The sequence below is a fragment of the Triturus cristatus genome, chromosome 5_1, assembly GCF_964204655.1.
Source record: "Triturus cristatus chromosome 5_1, aTriCri1.1, whole genome shotgun sequence".
In the NCBI taxonomy this organism is placed as follows: domain Eukaryota; kingdom Metazoa; phylum Chordata; class Amphibia; order Caudata; family Salamandridae; genus Triturus; species Triturus cristatus.
Window position 1 is genome coordinate 22,959,761 of NC_140587.1, and position 18,630 is coordinate 22,978,390.

Sequence of the window (18,630 nt, forward strand, 5' to 3'; positions counted from 1 at the left end):
GCACCAAACTGACCCTGCAGGGCAGGCATTAGGGTTTGCAGCAGCACAATACACCACACAGGGCATGCGGGACCGGAGTGCAGCAAAACAATCCATAGAAAGCAAGAGGGAGGGGACAGGACCATGCACATGGACAACAGATAACAGAGGGGCAAGAGGCAATGGTAGCTAGCTGACCATAATGGACAGCCAGGAGAGAAAGCTGCAGCATAACAGACAATAAAGGGCAGGAGGGACGGATCAGGGGCATTACAATGGAAGAGACAAGCCAGGAGGGAGGGAGGAGGGGTCTGCACATGTAAACGGAGGGCTGGGGGCAAGGGGGCAGGGCAGGAACAGCAAGATAGCCATGGAGGTCAGGCAGGATGGGCACTAGAAGCAAGACACACCATGAAGAGCAACAGTGAGACTGTGATGGCATACACACAGACCATGGCGGGAAGGTGGGAGGGGGTCAGGGGCAGCTAACTGACCACACAGGGAAGGTGGGAGGGGCCATGGCAGCACAGAAGACCATGCATGGCAAGTGGGAGGGTTAGTGGCAGCACAATGGCTATGATGGGCAAGAAGAAGGGTGCAGGGGCATGCACAAAGGACGATGGAGGATAGAAGGGAGGGTCAGGACCTGTGCACAGACAAGAAAGTCCAGGGGCAGGGGCCTCACAACACACCGCACGGGGCAGACAGGAGGAGCAGTTGCAGCACAACAGACCAGGGATGGCAGAAGGGTGTGGCAGTACAATGGACCATGTAGGACAGGAGGAAGAGGATAGGGGCATGGCATGTGGACAGGCAGGGTGGAGGTGGCAGGGACAGGTTACAGTCATCTGACAATGCTAGGCAGGTGGGAGGGGAGTGGCAGCTCAACAGAACACTCAGAGTAGATAGGAGTGGCAGGTCCATGGAACATCGGAGGGCAGGGCGAAGGAGAATAGGGGCAGCAAGCTAAGCACAAAGTTTAAGCAGGAGGTCAACGATGGGGCATAGAATTGGGCAATGGAGGGCAGGAGGAGTGGACTGGTACATCATACTAAATTGAGGGCAGTGGCAGCACATCAGACCATGCATGGCAGGAGGGAGGAGGCTAGTCCATGGATTCACACAACAGAGAATAGGGAGGAGGGGGATGGGGCAGCAAGCTAACTGTTCAGAGAAGGCGGGTATTAGGAACTTTATTGTTTTTAAAACGTGTGTCTGTGCAAACTACTTAAAATATGAACAAGTATGCAGCATAATCTCACTTTTATTCAGGAAGAAGAGGACGTTTGTGACTGTGACTCGGGTGCTCACTTGGCAGAAACACCCCCTGACCCTCCACCCCCTATCGCAAAATGTAATGCCCGTGAAAAGGGTAGGTGAACACAGTGTTATATAGAACATAGTCCTGAGAGCACAATTGAAAATGAAAACTAGATATAGTGTATGGTATAAACTATGCACCAAAAAGTGTGATATAAGATGAACCGGGCGTGAAATATAATATGCAATACATTGTGCGCAATGACAGATTCATTGGAGAGCGCGAGATAGCACAGGCTCTAGCGCGTGCTATGCAATATGCGCCTTGGAGTGTAATATGCACAGGGCAGTGTTGTGTAACCTAACTAGTCTCTAAAGTTGTAATATAAAATATGGATCCCAGATTGTAATATGTATGGCATAGCACTGTGCGTTATAACATAGGCATTGAGGAAGACACGTTAGATGGGGCAATATAACCCGTGCGAAGACAAGTGTGGCATGACATATTCACGGGGTGGTGTTACAGTGCACATGGGCTAGAGAGTGTCATAGCATATGCACTAGCTAGTGGAATACAACACAGAGGTGTGTGGCACTCAGCAGGCAATGGTGGGTTTAACACAGCATTGGGCTCTGCCAGGAGCGCGCTGTGATTCTCAAGTGATGTTCGTCTCCTTTCCAGAGAGTAAACTAAAAAGTATTACACATCTGGCAGTGGATGTGTGTTTTATTAACCGTGAGGGGGGTTTCTTGCATAGTTTTGGTCGAATTTTTGTCGAATCCCCTTTGAATGGCTTGGTGTGCATGTGTATTAAATGTGCCCGTCAATAGCTACCCATGTTTGTATAAATAAACGACAAGGGTGTCTACCGTGATTAGGCACGGTAGGGCATCAGACATGTCAGAGCTACACTAGTGGTGTAAATACATTCCACGTGGATTCATTGTATGCATAGTCGCCTTTTAATGAATATCACGCAAATCGTCATGGTGATAGGTACGTACGGTTTGTCCAGCATGTCCTAGGTGTGTCTATAAATATATATTTTTTAAAAATAATAAAAAACAGTGGCCGGCCCTGGGGATCGGGGTCAAAAAAATATAATTAGGAGACAAGCCCTGGGGGATGGGGTCATCAGGGCCAATAAATTAGAATAAGAAGGGGAACCACACAGCCCCCCTTCTTAAAAAATTAAAATAATAAAAGACTGTCATTGTGCCGGAGGCCACGCCCCCTCCTTGCAGCACTCTGCAAACGCGCCCCCTGGCGAGTTGTAAGTTGGGGAGTTAATTCCTCTTCAATACTGAGGGTCCCTGAGGGCCAACTAGCCCAACGGGCATCTCCATTTTGCGCCAGGGAGCTGCGCTGCAGACAGGTGTTCTGAGGCCAAGCCCCTTTTTACACCTCTCTGCAACGCAGCTCTGCGGCGCTTACTGGAGATACCTAGTGGTCTAGTTTGACCCTAGGGACCCTTAGGATTCAAGGGGACTTAATCTCTCAACTTAGAACAGCCACAGGGCGCGTTTACACAGTGGTGAAGGGAGGGAACGGGGCCTGAGGTGACGTGTGCAAACACGCACTATGGCAGGTTTTAAATTGGGGATATAATTTCCCTTCACTACTGAGGGCACCTGGGGGCTAACTAGCCCACCAAGTGCTTCCAGTAAGCGCCACTGAGCTGCATTGCAGAGAGGTGGTCCAGGCCGTGCCACTTTTTACACCTCTCTGCAACGCAGCTCTGTAGCACTTACTGGAGGTACCTAGTGGGCTAGTTGGACCCTAGGGACCCTCAGGATTCAAATGAACTTAATCTCCCAACTAAAAACGGACACAGGGCGTGTTTACACAGTGGTGAAGGGAGGGGACGGGGCCTGAGTTAACGTGTGCAAAAACACCCTGTGGCCTGTTTTAGGATGTAGTTTTAATCCCCCTGCCCTATTATATACTAGGGGCTTACAGAGGAGGTCATGCTAATCACAGGGGGACCGCAACGCATAATGTTCCCTAGTGTATGTAGGTGTTTTCACTGTATTCTAAGTGTCTTTTAACATAGCACTGGCTCTAGGACTGGTTAGTCAGACTCAGTTACCACCAGTATCCGTCTGAAAACGTTGAGGGTACAGTATGATTTTGCAACAAGGCTTCTTTCTGCTCTTCTTTTTGTTCTTTCTGCACGTTATCCTTCTTCCTGCACTTTTCTTCGTCTTTGAGGACTTCTGTTGCTTCTTTCTGCACTTCTTTTTTTTCTTTCTGTCCATTTTTCTTCTTTCTTCACATGTCCTATCTCTGTAGGCATAGTTAGAAATTAGCATTTAAAAAACCTTTGAAATTCACAGAAAAAAACATAGGTTTCAGGCACGTTATAGTTAGGAATTAGCATTTAAGCAGGTTTCCTGCTCTCGCTTCCAAAATGCAAAGCAGATTGGTTTTCTACACGGGGAGCTGCATGTCAGCAGCTCCCTGTGTGGAAAAGCAATGCCGGCTCCCACAGGAGACAGAGAGATGGCGGGACCGTGGGGGATTGGGGCTCACCCCACAGCCCCTAAACATTTGGGCATGCCCTGCGGGATGGGGTTCCCGAGGCGAACGTAAATTAATAAAAGTGGACTTTTTAAAAATTTGGGGTCGCAACCCTAGCGCGGCACCCAGCGCGGCCCCTGGTGTGAACGCGAGGGGTGAGCGGCTCCCAGCGCGGCCTCAGGGGTGAGCGCGAGGGTTGCGCAGCACTCAGCACAGCCCTTAGTGTAAACACGATGGCTACGCGGCTCCCAGTGCGGCCTCTGGTGTGAATGCGAGGGGTGCGCGGCGCTCACCGCGGTCCCTAGTGTGAACGCGATGGGTGCGCGGCTCTAAGTCACGCTGGGTGCGCAACTCCTAGCAAAAATAATTAAGGATTTTTTAATATAAACCTAGGTTATATGTTGGGTTATTGGGTGGCTCTAAAAAGAGCCCTTGTGTTAATTATGAGTTTCGTGCAGCTACATGTAAGTGCGGATGCAAAGTTTTATGTTGTTGAGAAACACTCTGTTCCCTTCATCAGTGAAGTGTACTCCGTCACTTCTAGAGATGGCGTCCATATGGAAACGTAGATTGTTGTTATATATGGAGCCGATTCTATGGTCTCTGAGGTAAGCAGAAACAGCTTTATTGACTTTTTTCCCAGCGTTTCTCAATCTGAGGGCAAAATTGATTGGACCACTTCCATTTATGTCTTTGGCATATGTTAGAGTATACAAAGGCAGTTTGGGGGAAAAGCAATATTAATTCTGCAAAGGTGTCCTTCATTAGCATTTCCAGACCTACCCCAGTCAATGTGCCTAGGTCATTGCCACCACAGTGCAGAATCATGAGGTCAGGGGGTTGGAGATGTAAAAAGGTTTTAACCAAAGGCATCAATTGGTGCCACCTTAATCGTCTCTGTCCAATTCATTTAATGTCTACATTTTGCAAAGTTAGGTCTTTGTCAATACCCCTGTGTTCAGCATACCTTTTGCACCAGTTATCTTTGCTGTGCCCAACAATCCACACTGAAAACATCTTGAAGTGATGACTAGAGCTAATGAAAAGATGTTTGTAGCTGAGGTAGTCAGTAGAATGAGAGATATCTAAAATGGTGGACAAAATGGTGTTTGTAAGAAAATAGAGATTTGATTGGCTTTTTAAGAACATTGTGCATTCAAAAATAGGGTGGATCTTACTTTGTTTAAAAAGCAAGTGTCTTATTGGTTAGTAAAAAGTGTTTTGTAGGTACAACAGAAAGGATAAGGTCTTGATTTGCAAAGCCAACCACACCTGCTGTCATTTGCAACATTGTTTGGTGAACTTATGACCTGGCAGTTAAGTTGAATGTTGCATGACCTGTTGCTATGGAAACTAACATTAAGGAGATGGGGTGAAGAAGTCAGTTGAAAAGGGTTATTATCTATGACCAATGGAAATGTGTTTTTCAATTTGAAAAACTCTGGGAAGCAATGTCATTTGTTGCGTATGTGTATTTGTATATAAAAATAGAGGGAAATCTTGCCATCACTGGTTTCACCTTGCAGCATCTGGTGATCTATATTGACTGTGTGTAAAATAAAATCCTGTCTGAGTGTGTGAGATGTTTCATTCAACAGATTTATTTGAAAGGTGAGTTATATACTTTTGAGGTTTATTTAAAAAAGATTTGAGATTATTGTAAAACTGTGTTGTTTGAAATATATTATTAAATGTAGAGATGTATATTGAAATTAGTTTAAGTGTACCTGAAGTGTTTTTGAAAATTAATTTGTACAATAATATATATATATATATATATATATTTAACTCTGGTCAAAGGATTAGCTGAATGATGCCGCATATTTTTAGATAGTTGGTTGAAGATGCAGTACAAATGTGTATTTGGAAATATGTTCATATAAGGTGTAGTTTATTAGGCATCATTTTTTCTTCTCTCTACAAAGGTATAGTTTAACGATACTGCATAATTATAGATACTTTGGTATAGATGCAGCAGAACTGTGTTGTTTGAAAGATGATCATATACGGTGTTATAAATAATTAGGTTTGTGTTATCAGTTTGTACAGAAGGTAAATCACAATTAGGGTATATAATTAAAGATAGAATGGTGAAATAAGGTGGTGTTAATAAGTTTATTTTTTGTAGTTTAAGCAAAGGAATAGTTGAATGATGCCACATAATTTTAGCTACAGTGGAGAAGATGTGTAATAAAAGTGTGGTTTTAGAAATGCTCATAAAAGGTGTTGTAAATTAGTCTTCTTCTTTAAGTCTGTTGAGAGGTATAGTTTGATGATGTCGCACATTTTCTAGATTTAATAGTCAAGATGTAGTTCAGAAATAAACCACCACATTTTACTCTTTCTGGTATGTTGTACTTTTCTACTTAACTAGATAGTATGTAATGACTCATGTAGGTGTTCAGATTGTATTTATATAGATGTATGTATATTTGCTGAATTTTTGAGTGATGACTGATTCCAAGAGTGCAAAGGTAGTGACTATGTGATTTTATAAGTACACGAGAAATTATTTACTTATTCTATACTGTGCAAACACTCAGTTAGTATCCAAGCACTACCCATGCATTCATACAATGACTCATGCACTAACTGATGCAGTGATACAATCTCCAGAGCACTACATATACAGTCCAGCAATCCCCTTGTCGCTCCCTGTGGACTCTTTTATTCAATCTGGCATGTCCTTATCTAATCACTGTGCCAAAATACAGGCACTTATGAATTCATCATGCACTCTCACTGCAGTACTCTAAGTATTCTGTCGTTATCCATGTACTCATGCAATGACTGGGGGACTAACACATGCAGTGCTACAATCACATGTTCAGTATCCATGCAGTCCTGTAACCAATTATACACTACTGATTCCCTCCTCCAATTATCCAGGTAGTACCCATGCAATCCAACAATCAAATTGTCACCCCCGTGCACTCCTCTAATCACCCAGTCAGTACTATGTACTATTCAAAAACTACGCTAAAACCAAAGCACTTAGAAATTCACCATGCACTCTCCTTGCAGTACCACAATCATCCAGTCAGTACCCATTTACAATCCTTTGAGTGCTGTCTATACAGTTTAGTAATCTCCATGTTACTACCTATGCACTCTTCCAATTACCCAGTCAGTCCCATGTCCTTATCCAATCACTCTGCTGCAAACCAAGCACTTAAAAATTCACCATGCACTCTCCTTGCAGCACTTTAGGGGCCCGATTCACAGAACTAACTTAAGACAAAATCCTAAACTTACTACCATTTTCGTATTCACAGAAGGCACTTACTCATTTTGGTATTCACAGAAGACACTTACTCACTTTGGTATTCACAGAAGTTAGGAGTCCTAACTTTAGAACTCCTAAATGCCATCTGTGAATACCGAAAGTCTTAAAATTAGGATTTTTCTCAGTTTAGGAGTCCTAAAGTTAGGACTCCTAACTTTACTACTACTAAACTGAGAAAAATCCTAATTTTAAGTCTTACGGTATTCACGGAAGGCATTTAGTAGTCCTAAAGTTAGGAGTCCTAACTTTACTACTACTAAATTGACATTCAGTACTCACAGAAGGCATGGAACTAACTGATTCTGAGGACGAGGGTGAGGACTGTCCACAGCCAGAGCACAGTGCAGCAGGTGTGGCAGCAGCACCAGATGGGAGACACAGATGGGCTGAGATAACACGCAACTATTTCTGAGTAGGTAAGGAGACACAGCCAGATACTGTAAGTGAGTGATGGTGTTTAATTATCATAGCACACCACCACAACATGAAGGGCATCACATGACAGGCCTAATATAAATGCAGTTTCTAAAGCCGAAACGGGTTACACCACCCATTTCGGTAAACCATGTGGTGGCTGGCATTACTTCCTGCGCCCACGCGCTGCACTGCTGCATTCCTTGGGTACACTGTCCTCACTGCCAGTCTGTCCTGTGGCAGCGCTGTGCCGTTCGCTGCACCTCCTGGACTCTGTGATAGGTGGCGTGATGCTATTGTGGCTAGTAGCCGCTTCACTATCCCCCCCACCTGTAGTGGCCACCTGGTTGGCCTGTAGCACTTCTAGTGCACTGGTCACTGTGACCAGCCCCCTTACCACATCGCGGCTGCAGTGGGCCATCTCCTCCTGCATGGCCACCGAGCACCTGCAGAGCAGAGAGGTTGCAGTTGAGAGGCGGTTCACTGCCTTGGTGTAGTTCTCAAGTTTCTGCCTCTCCCTGCCCCTTGCCAGACGGTCCTCATCGAATTTGCACAGCAGCCTCACTGCCTCGGAGACGTCCCTCATTCCCTCAGCCACTGTATCATTCATGGAACAGATGCCCTTCTCTATTCACAGCATGTGCCCATTCATCTGTACCATCTGCCGCTGGGCTGACCTTATGGCTTTGCCTTGCAGGTGCTGCACCTTTAGCATGTTCCCTTCGAGACCGGCGAACACACTCTCATCATCAACCTGTGAAGCTGGACTGGCAGCCCTTGCACTGCGGCGTCTGGCACGTGTGTGGACACGCTCTGTTGGGGACTGTGAGCCTGCGCCATTGGCATCCACAGCCACCGTGGACTGTTGTCCTCCTATGCTGTCCTCCTCGGACACCTCCATCTCCTGGAGGCTGGCCACTGCAGGCCTCCTTGCTCTCGGTGCTGGTGGCGTTGATGGTGGCGGTGGTGATGGTGATAGTGGTGGTGATTGTGATAGTGGTGGTGGTGGTGATGTTGGGGGTAGTGGTGGGGTGGTGTGCTCTGCGGGTGACATGACCTCCTCCTCGTGTGTCCTCTCTGTCCTAGCTGCCTTTCTTTTGCTCCCCTCTACATCCCTGCGCAATGGCTCACCTGTGAAGACAAAATGTACATTTGCTCACTTATCTGGCAGCATTAGTATGATAATAAATGTCATGCCTGCCAATCAAACTGACTGTCCTCTGCCTGCTAATTGCTGATGTGTTTTTTCAGTGGACTGACTGTTCTGACATGTGTTACTTCTGACTACATCTCCCATAATTCATTGCTGGTTTTTAGTAAAACATGTACAGGAGTGGGATTCACAATGCCTCATTGGGGATTGGGGTTAGGGAGTGGGGGGCACAGAAAGCAGTGCATGCATCTTACCTTGTTTGTTGCCAGCTCTGGATGAGCTGTCTGAATCCCCGATCCTAGTCACACTCTCCGGCTGGAGGGTGGACTCGACCAGGAGATCCAGGGCAGTTGGTGCAGGTGCTGTGTTTCTCCTTCCACCTGTGCGGTTGGCTTGCTTCGGCCTCTCTGCCAGCCTCTCCTTAGCGCGCTTCCTCAGGTCATACCACCTTTTCTTGAGTTCCTCGATGGAGCGCTGGGTTACTCCAATGGCATTTATTTTTTCTTGTCTGACAAGCCAAATCTGCCTCTTCTGGGATTCAGGCATGGGCAGGGACTGTTTCCCAAGGAGTTTGTCATGGTCCTTAGTGACATCCTCAATAAGGACCTTCAGCTCCCGCTCGCTGAATTTGTGCTTCCTCTTTCTTTCAGCTGCATCCTTCTCCCTCTCCTGGTTGTCCATGGTTGCATAGTGTTGTCAAGGAATAGTTTGTTGGTCCTGGCTTGTTTGCTGTGCTCCTTGCCTCACAAACAGCTTCAGGATCAGTGCAGCTGCATGGGTGTGGCCACTTCCTGTTTGGGAGGTGATGAGGATTCACAGGATTGGCTGATTCGACAATTACCGATTTTTTTAAATTACCAAATCGCTAATTTTTACCACTTACTACCGAATCTCTAATTTTTACCGATTCTTGACGTACATCTGTAATACCGAGTCCTTAGTAGCGATTCGCTTAAAAATCGCTATTAAGGACTCGGTATTTCAGGATTACCTACATCTGGCCCTAAGTGATTTGCCAAGAATCAAAGGATGTTGAGCGTCCTTGTCGAGACTCGAACCCAGTTTTCCATCTTTGAGGTTGATTGCTCTAACCGTAAGGCTGTATCCTCTCCCTGTCTCCCACTTCATCCCAAGATCCAGACCATTCTGTACTGGGTGGCTCCAACAACCAAGACTCAAGCCATGACCTTTCATGGTAGAACTTAAAACATTAATTTACTGGAGAACAAAATGAGGGGTTTCAGTTTGCTTAGTGCTCTAGAAAGAAAAATCAGGATACATTTTAATTGAGTTCTCAAATATTTTCCTCTTCTATTTCATTAAAATATTCTGACTTGCAGACCGAAACATCCACTTTCAACACCAGCAGCAGATTGCCAGTTAACTCCCCGGTGATCAGCAGCTCTACTATAGTATTCTAATTAGCAACTAGAGTTCTAACTTTCTGAATTGATGCCAAAAGTGTGTCACGTCTGAATGCCATCTTGATAGTATGGAAGTAGAGAACTGAAAGCATGTTCTACTGAAGATACTGCAGTAAATAAGAACATGAGGGAGCTACATAACAGAGGAGTCTCCCAAGATGGCCACTAGAGAAAAAGAGCCCACATTTAGCACAAATTTCAGCCAAATGTAGCCCATTGTCAGAAGTGTGCAAAACACTTATTTTTGTATTTTTTTCTCTATAGCACAAAACTGACCCAGAAGTATTGGAGTGCATTGCATGAGCATCATTATACAAGGACTCATTAATGTTGTGTTTAGGCATGGGAAGATTGAGTGATTTGTACAAAATCACAGGATGTTGAGCTGATGCCGAAAATCGAACCTCTTTGCCCAGTTGAAAAGTCGGCAGCTCTGGCCGTAACGTCACATCCTCTCCCTTAAGTGTAACAAATAACATGTGATCAAATATATTTAAAAAACATACAGAAAGCTAAATATTTAAAAGTGCTTTGTGGCTATTTGGGAACTCAGAAAATCTGTTCTCATTTTAGTTGTTTAGAGCACTAACTGCAATGTGTCTGGTACTAAGAACCGCTCATGGAGGTGGGTGCAGAGGCCATAGGATGACTATGCTGGGCAGGCGGGAGTGGCAGCACAACGGACCATGGTGAGCAGAGGAAAGGAGGGCCAGGACAGCTAGCCACTCATGCAGTACCGGCAGAAGAGGCTGATGCAACATGAAAGACAATTGAGGGCAGAAAGAAGAGGTAGTGGCAGTGCAACTATACATGCCAACAGGCCCGATTCAGGCAGGAGTGTCCTGATGCTTTAAGTCCAAAAGGGCTTTATTTCATCTGTCTTCTGCCTAAAAGTTCCTCTTTTTCAATGTAAGTCAATGGTGAAAATCAATTCAATTTTCAAAATCTCCATCTTACCAAGTTCATTCTGTTGGCAAACATGGTAGATTGGATCACAGAGAGCAGAAGGAATGGGGTAGGGACTTGGACTCCGATAAGAGAGGACAGGAGAAAGATGGGCATGGGCACCAACCTGTCCTTACAGAGCAGGCATCAGGGGTTGTAGCAGCACAAAATACCATGCAGGGCAAGTGAGATGGCAGTGCAGCACAACAGCCGTCCATGGAAAACAATAGGGAGAGGAAAGGGTCATGCACATTGACAACAGAGAGCAGAGGCAGAAAGATGCAAGGGCAGCAAGCTGACCATACTGGATAGACAGGGCGACAGTTGTAGCATAACAGACCATAAAGAGCAGGAGACAAATGACAGGACAAGGCAGGATGAAGGGGCTAGGGGTCTGCACATTACAAATGGATGCCTGGGCAAGCGGGCAAGGCAGGAGCAGCAATCTGACTATGGAGGGTAGGGGGATGGGCACCAGAAGCATAACACACCATGAAGTGATACTATCATGGCATACACAAAGACATTGGAGGAAAGTGGGAGCGGGGGTCAGGGGCAGCAAATTGACTACACAGGACAGGTGACAGGGGTGTGGCAGCACAGAAGACCATGCATGGCAAGCAGATGGGTTAGTAGCAGCACAGTGGCCATGGTGGGCAAGAGGGAGGGGACAGGGGCAAGCACAAAAGACCATGGAAGACAGAAGGGAGGGTCGGGCCAGGGCACAGACAAAAGAGGGCAAGGGAATGTGCTTCACAATAGACTACACAGGGCTGTCAGGAGTACCAGTTGCAGCAAAATAGAGCATTGAGGGCAGAAGGGAGTGGCAGCAAAATAGACCATCAAAAACAGGAGGAAATACCTTATTACCCAAGAAGGAATAAACCACCCAAAACCCTAAAAAATTCCCTTGGCACCCAAAAACCCAGCTCCACCTTAAATCCCTACAAAATAATGCTTACCACCCAAAAAACTATAGGCAAACAAAACCCTAAAATGTCATTTGCCACCCAAAAAACCATACCTACCAAAAACAATAAAAATCGCTTATCACCCAAAAGCCCATACCCCCTAAACCCTTACAAATACCTTACCACTCAAAATCCCTTACCCACCCTAACCCTTAAAAATCATTCCCACCCATAAACCCAATACCCACTCTATACCCAAAAAATGTCCTTGCCACCCAAAAACCCAAAGCCACCCTAAATCCTAGGAAATACCTTTCCACCCAAAACCCTAGAAACAACCAAAACTGTAAACATTATCTTTCCACCCAAAAACCGAAACACAATCTAAACCCGAAACGTTCCCTTGCCATCCAAAAACCCATACCCACTCTAAACCCTTAAAAAACGTTCCACCCAACAACACATACAAATGCTAAACCCTGAAAGATTTATTACCAGCCAAAAAACCCATACCCACAACAAACCCTAAACGTTCACTTGCCACCCAAAACCTATGCCCACCCTAAGCCCTAAAACATACCTTGCCACCAAAATACCCGTACCCACCCTAAACCCTAAAAAATCCCTTACTATCCAAAAACCTATAATCACCCACAAACCTAAAAAGGCATGTATCACCCAAAAACTCATACCCATCTTAAACTCTAAAAAATACCTTGCCAGCCAAAAACCCACACCCACCCTCAACCCTAAATATTCGCTTGCTACCCCAAAACCCATACAAACGCTAAACCCTAAAAATGTATTACCACCCAATAACCCATACCCATCCTCAACCCTTATGCTTCCCTCTTCACCAAAACCCATACCCAACCTAAAACCTAAAAAATCCCCTACCACCCAAAAAATCCATAACCCAGCCTAAACCCTAAAAATTCCTGCGCCACATAAAAACTTATAACTACCCTAAATCATTCAAAAATACCTTATCCTCCCAAAAAATCATACCTTCCCTAAATCTTTAAAAACAAATTACCAATCAATAATTCATGTCCACCCTATACCCTAAGAGTTGCCTTGCCATTCAAAAACCTATTCCCACCTTAAAGCGTAATCTCAAGATCTATATATTACCTACTGGCGGTCGCCAGTAGGTAGTTACAGGTAGGACCTAGTTTCCATAGGAAAAGCGTTTTCTGTTTTTTCAATATCTTTGGCGCCGGTTGAAGAATCTTCGCGAAAATTTAAAAACTAGTTTCCCAATTCGAGCGCAGGCTGGGCCGACTAGGCAACCCTAGGCGGCCGTCCTCCTCCCACTTTGAGACCCCAGACCGACTGGAGCAGGCTGCATCTGGGGGGCACGCAAGGGGTGCTATGTCATGCCCGGTGGACCCCTGAGCCGCACAGCACCTGCAGGCCCCATAGGCCCTCCAGTCTTCTCCAGAGGACCCTGGGGGGCTTCTTATTGCTCTGGACGAAGCCTAAGGAACAGCACCCCTGTCAGTGTTTGGGGGCCTCAGGGTCGCCCCTCTCCTCTGTGGATGCGTCTTTTCTGCTCTGGGGAGTCCCAGAGGCGTGTCGTGGTTCTGCACCCCAGCACCCCGCTTTCCTCCTTATTGTAAAACTCAAACACCGGCAGTACTGTGTGGATTCATAGTATTTCCAAGGAGCTCTCTGTGCGCTGGGAGGCTCCTCGACTTGGAACTAGCGACCCCCTTTCCCGTCCTTCCCAGCCCAACACCCCACACTCGGAGGAGGAAGAGGAGAGGCAGGCGAAGAATGATGAGAGAGAGAGGACCGATTCTGTGTGAATCATTCACCCTAAGTGGAGGCTGCGCATCTGTTGCAGGTTGAAGACGGGAGACCCCGACGGGGCAAAGGGTAATATGCACTACTTCATGGACACGGGCGGTAGCAACAGCTCGGCGGGATGGAAGGCGAGGGGCAGGGGGAACTGAGGGTGGTAAAGTGACGGTGGCGGTATATTGACTAACCCTGGGCGTAGTTCGCGAAGTAGCACTTCGCGAAGCTACGCAAAGTGCAGTTCGCACTATGCGAGCTACGCGTAGCACTTCGCGAACTGCGTAGTACCTTGTTAGCACTGTGCCAGATGTCGTTTTCAATGATTGCACAGTGCGGACAAGCAACCGGCACTGTGCAATCATTGGAAATGGCATCTTGCACAGTGCGAGCTGTAGTTTTCTGCTGCTCGAGTAGATTTTTACTCGAGCGGCAGCTTTCTCAACGCGAACTGGTAGTTTCTCATCGCGAGCGGTCGCGAGCATACGCGACCACTCGCAATGAGAAACCTGACCTCCTCGCGTTGGGAATCTCGCCGGGAGGTTTATTTTCCATGCTCGCGATCGCCAACTTGATGTTGCTGATCGCGAACAAGGAAAAAGTTTCGCCGGGATGTCATTTTGCTTGCTCGCAGTCGCCAACTTGACGTTGAGGACCGCGAGCAAGCAAAAAATGACCGCAGCACTACGCAACACTACGCTACGCGTTTTCGCACTGTGCTACGTGCAGTTCGCGTAGTGCGAAGTAGCGCGAACTTCGCAAACTACGCGAGCGTAGCGTAGTGCTTTGCCCAGGCTTAATATTGACGGCTTCTATACTGAGGTGGGCGGTATACCGAGAGGGATGGAAGGCGAGGGGCACGGGGAACTGAGGGTGGTAAAGTGACGGTGGCGGTATATTGACGGCTTCTATACTGAGGTGGGCGGTATACTGAGAGGGATGGAAGGCGAGGAGCACGGGGAACTGAGGGTGGTAAAGTGACGGTGGCGGTATATTGACGGCTTCTATACTGAGGTGGGCGGTATACCGAGAGGAATGGAAGGTGAGGGGCACGGGGAACTGAGGGTGGTAAAGTGACGGTGGCGATATATTGACGGCTTCTATACTGAGGTGGGCGGTATACCGAGAGGGATGGAAGGCGAGGAGCACGGGGAACTGACGGTGGTAAAGTGACGGTGGCGGTATATTGACGGCTTCTATACTGAGGTGGGCGGTATACCGAGAGGGGGCAAGGGTGTGCCATGTGCTCTGCTTCAAGGGTGAGCTCGTCAGAATGGAATGTAAGGGGAGTATGATTTATAGAGAGGGTCGTTCAGCAAGGGGGCGGAACACGAAAGGTGGTATACAGAGGATGGTATACTGGTTTAGTGTATACCGAGGGGGTGGTATACCGAGGTAATAGTGGGGCATCTTCCTCCATCAAAAGCCCGTGCCCTCAGAGACGACTCGATGGGCAGAAAGATGACGTGCTCGGGGAGCGTGACACGGCGGTGTGTATGGAGGGGCCATGACACAGGAGTGTGTATGGAGGGGCTGTGACACGGAGGCCGACTATCACACCATCTCATCTCCACTGTTTCATCCATGACACAGTACGATGCCTGCAATATAGCCTCCGCCGATCGTTCAGTGTGATGTCTGTAATGCAACCTATGAGGCTTGTAATCCGCCCACCTCTGTCGTACGTTTATTAACTTCAACATGACGCATGTGTATCAGACATTAGGGTATGCAATATGCCCACATCTATCAAATTGTATGTTTTCTGTCTGTCCAATGTGAGAACAATGCCCCCAATTTCGGATTAGAAAGTGTGGCGTCTTTAGAGTGTGTGTGTTGTGTGGCGTCTTTAGAGTGTGTGTGTGTTGTGTGCGTCTTTAGAGTGTGTGTGTTGTGTGGCGTCTTTAGAGTGTGTGTGTTGTGTGGCATCTTTAGAGTGTGTGTGTTGTGTGCGAGTTTGTGTGTGTATGCATGCTTGCCTGCGTGTGAGCGGGTCTTTGAAAGCATTAGAGAGTGTGGCGTCTTTAGAGTGTGTGTGTTGTGTGGCATCTTTAGAGTGTGTGTGTTGTGTGCGAGTTTGTGTGTGTATGCATGCTTGCCTGCGTGTGAGGGGGTCTTTGAAAGCATTAGAGAGTGTGGCGTCTTTAGAGTGTGTGTGTTGTGTGCGAGTTTGTGTGTGTATGCCAGCTTGCCTGCGTGTGAGTGGGTCTTTGAAGCATTAGAGAGTGTGGCGTCTTTAGAGTGTGTGTGTTGTGTGCGAGTTTGTGTGTGTATGCCAGCTTGCCTGCATGTGAGCGGGTCTTTGAAAGCATTAGAGAGTGTGGCGTCTTTAGAGTGTGTGTGTTGTGTGGCATCTTTAGAGTGTGTGTGTTGTGTGCGAGTTTGTGTGTGTATGCCAGCTTGCCTGCGTGTGAGTGGGTCTTTGAAAGCATTAGAGAGTGTGGCGTCTTTAGAGTGTGTGTGTTGTGTGCGACTTTGTGTGTGTATGCCAGCTTGCCTGCGTGTGAGCGGGTCTTTGAAAGCATTAGAGAGTGTGGCGTCTTTAGAGTGTGTGTGTTGTGTGGCATCTTTAGAGTGTGTGTGTTGTGTGCGAGTTTGTGTGTGTATGCCAGCTTGCCTGCGTGTGAGCGGGTCTTTGAAAGCATTAGAGAGTGTGGCGTCTTTAGAGTGTGTGTGTTGTGTGCGAGTTTGTGTGTGTATGCCAGCTTGCCTGCGTGTGAGCGGGTCTTTGAAAGCATTAGAGAGTGTGGCGTCTTTAGAGTGTGTGTGTTGTGTGGCATCTTTAGAGTGTGTGTGTTGTGTGCGAGTTTGTGTGTGTATGCCAGCTTGCCTGCGTGTGAGCGGGTCTTTGAAAGCATTAGAGAGTGTGGCGTCTTTAGAGTGTGTGTGTTGTGTGCGAGTTTGTGTGTGTATGCCAGCTTGCCTGCGTGTGAGCGGGTCTTTGAAAGCATTAGAGAGTGTGGTGTCTTTAGAGTGTGTGTGTTGTGTGGCATCTTTAGAGTGTGTGTGTTGTGTGCGAGTTTGTGTGTGTATGCCAGCTTGCCTGCGTGTGAGCGGGTCTTTGAAAGCATTAGAGAGTGTGGCGTCTTTAGAGTGTGTGTGTTGTGTGGCATCTTTAGAGTGTGTGTGTTGTGTGCGAGTTTGTGTGTGTATGCCAGCTTGCCTGCGTGTGAGCGGGTCTTTGAAAGCATTAGAGAGTGTGGCGTCTTTAGAGTGTGTGTGTTTTGTGCGAGTTTGTGTGTGTATGCCAGCTTGCCTGCGTGTGAGCGGGTCTTTGAAAGCATTAGAGAGTGTGGCGTCTTTAGAGTGTGTGTGTTGTGTGGCATCTTTAGAGTGTGTGTGTTGTGTGCGAGTTTGTGTGTGTATGCCAGCTTGCCTGCGTGTGAGCGGGTCTTTGAAAGCATTAGAGAGTGTGGCGTCTTTAGAGTGTGTGTGTTGTGTGGCATCTTTAGAGTGTGTGTGTTGTGTGCGAGTTTGTGTGTGTATGCATGCTTGCCTGCGTGTGAGTGGGTCTTTGAAAGCATTAGAGAGTGTGGCGTCTTTAGAGTGTGTGTGTTGTGTGGCATCTTTAGATTGTGTGTGTTGTGTGCGAGTTTGTGTGTGTATGCCAGCTTGCCTGCATGTGAGCAGGTCTTTGAAAGCATTAGAGAGTGTGGCGTCTTTAGAGTGTGTGTGTTGTGTGCGAGTTTGTGTGTGTATGCCAGCTTGCCTGCGTGTGAGCGGGTCTTTGAAAGCATTAGAGAGTGTGGCGTCTTTAGAGTGTGTGTGTTGTGTGGCATCTTTAGAGTGTGTGTGTTGTGTGCGAGTTTGTGTGTGTATGCCAGCTTTCCTGCGTGTGAGCGGGTCTTTGAAAGCATTAGAGAGTGTGGCGTCTTTAGAGTGTGTGTGTTGTGTGCGAGTTTGTGTGTGTATGCCAGCTTGCCTGCATGTGAGCGGGTCTTTGAAAGCATTAGAGAGTGTGGCGTCTTTAGAGTGTGTGTGTTGTGTGGCATCTTTAGAGTGTGTGTGTTGTGTGCGAGTTTGTGTGTGTATGCCAGCTTGCTTGCGTGTGAGCGGGTCTTTGAAAGCATTAGAGAGTGTGGCGTCTTTAGAGTGTGTGTGTTGTGTGCGAGTTTGTGTGTGTATGCCAGCTTGCCTGCGTGTGAGCGGGTCTTTGAAAGCATTAGAGAGTGTGGTGTCTTTAGAGTGTGTGTGTTGTGTGCGAGTTTGTGTGTGTATGCCAGCTTGCCTGCGTGTGAGCGGGTCTTTGAAAGCATTAGAGAGTGTGGCGTCTTTAGAGTGTGTGTGTTGTGTGGCATCTTTAGAGTGTGTGTGTTGTGTGCGAGTTTGTGTGTGTATGCATGCTTGCCTGCGTGTGAGTGGGTCTTTGAAAGCATTAGAGAGTGTGGCGTCTTTAGAGTGTGCGTGTTGTGTGGCATCTTTAGAGTGTGTGTGTTGTGTGCGAGTTTGTGTGTGTATGCCAGCTTGCCTGCGTGTGAGCGGGTCTTTGAAAGCATTAGAGAGTGTGGCGTCTTTAGAGTGTGTGTGTTTTGTGCGAGTTTATGTGTGTATGCCAGCTTGCCTGCGTGTGAGCGGGTCTTTGAAAGCATTAGAGAGTGTGGCGTCTTTAGAGTGTGTGTGTTGTGTGGCATCTTTAGAGTGTGTGTGTTGTGTGCGAGTTTGTGTGTGTATGCCAGCTTGCCTGCGTGTGAGCGGGTCTTTGAAAGCATTAGAGAGTGTGGCGTCTTTAGAGTGTGTGTGTTGTGTGCGAGTTTGTGTGTGTATGCCATCTTGCCTGCGTGTGAGCGGGTCTTTGAAAGCATTAGAGAGTGTGGCGTCTTTAGAGTGTGTGTGTTATGTGGCATCTTTAGAGTGTGTGTGTTGTGTGCGAGTTTGTGTGTGTATGCCAGCTTGCTTGCGTGTGAGCGGGTCTTTGAAAGCATTAGAGAGTGTGG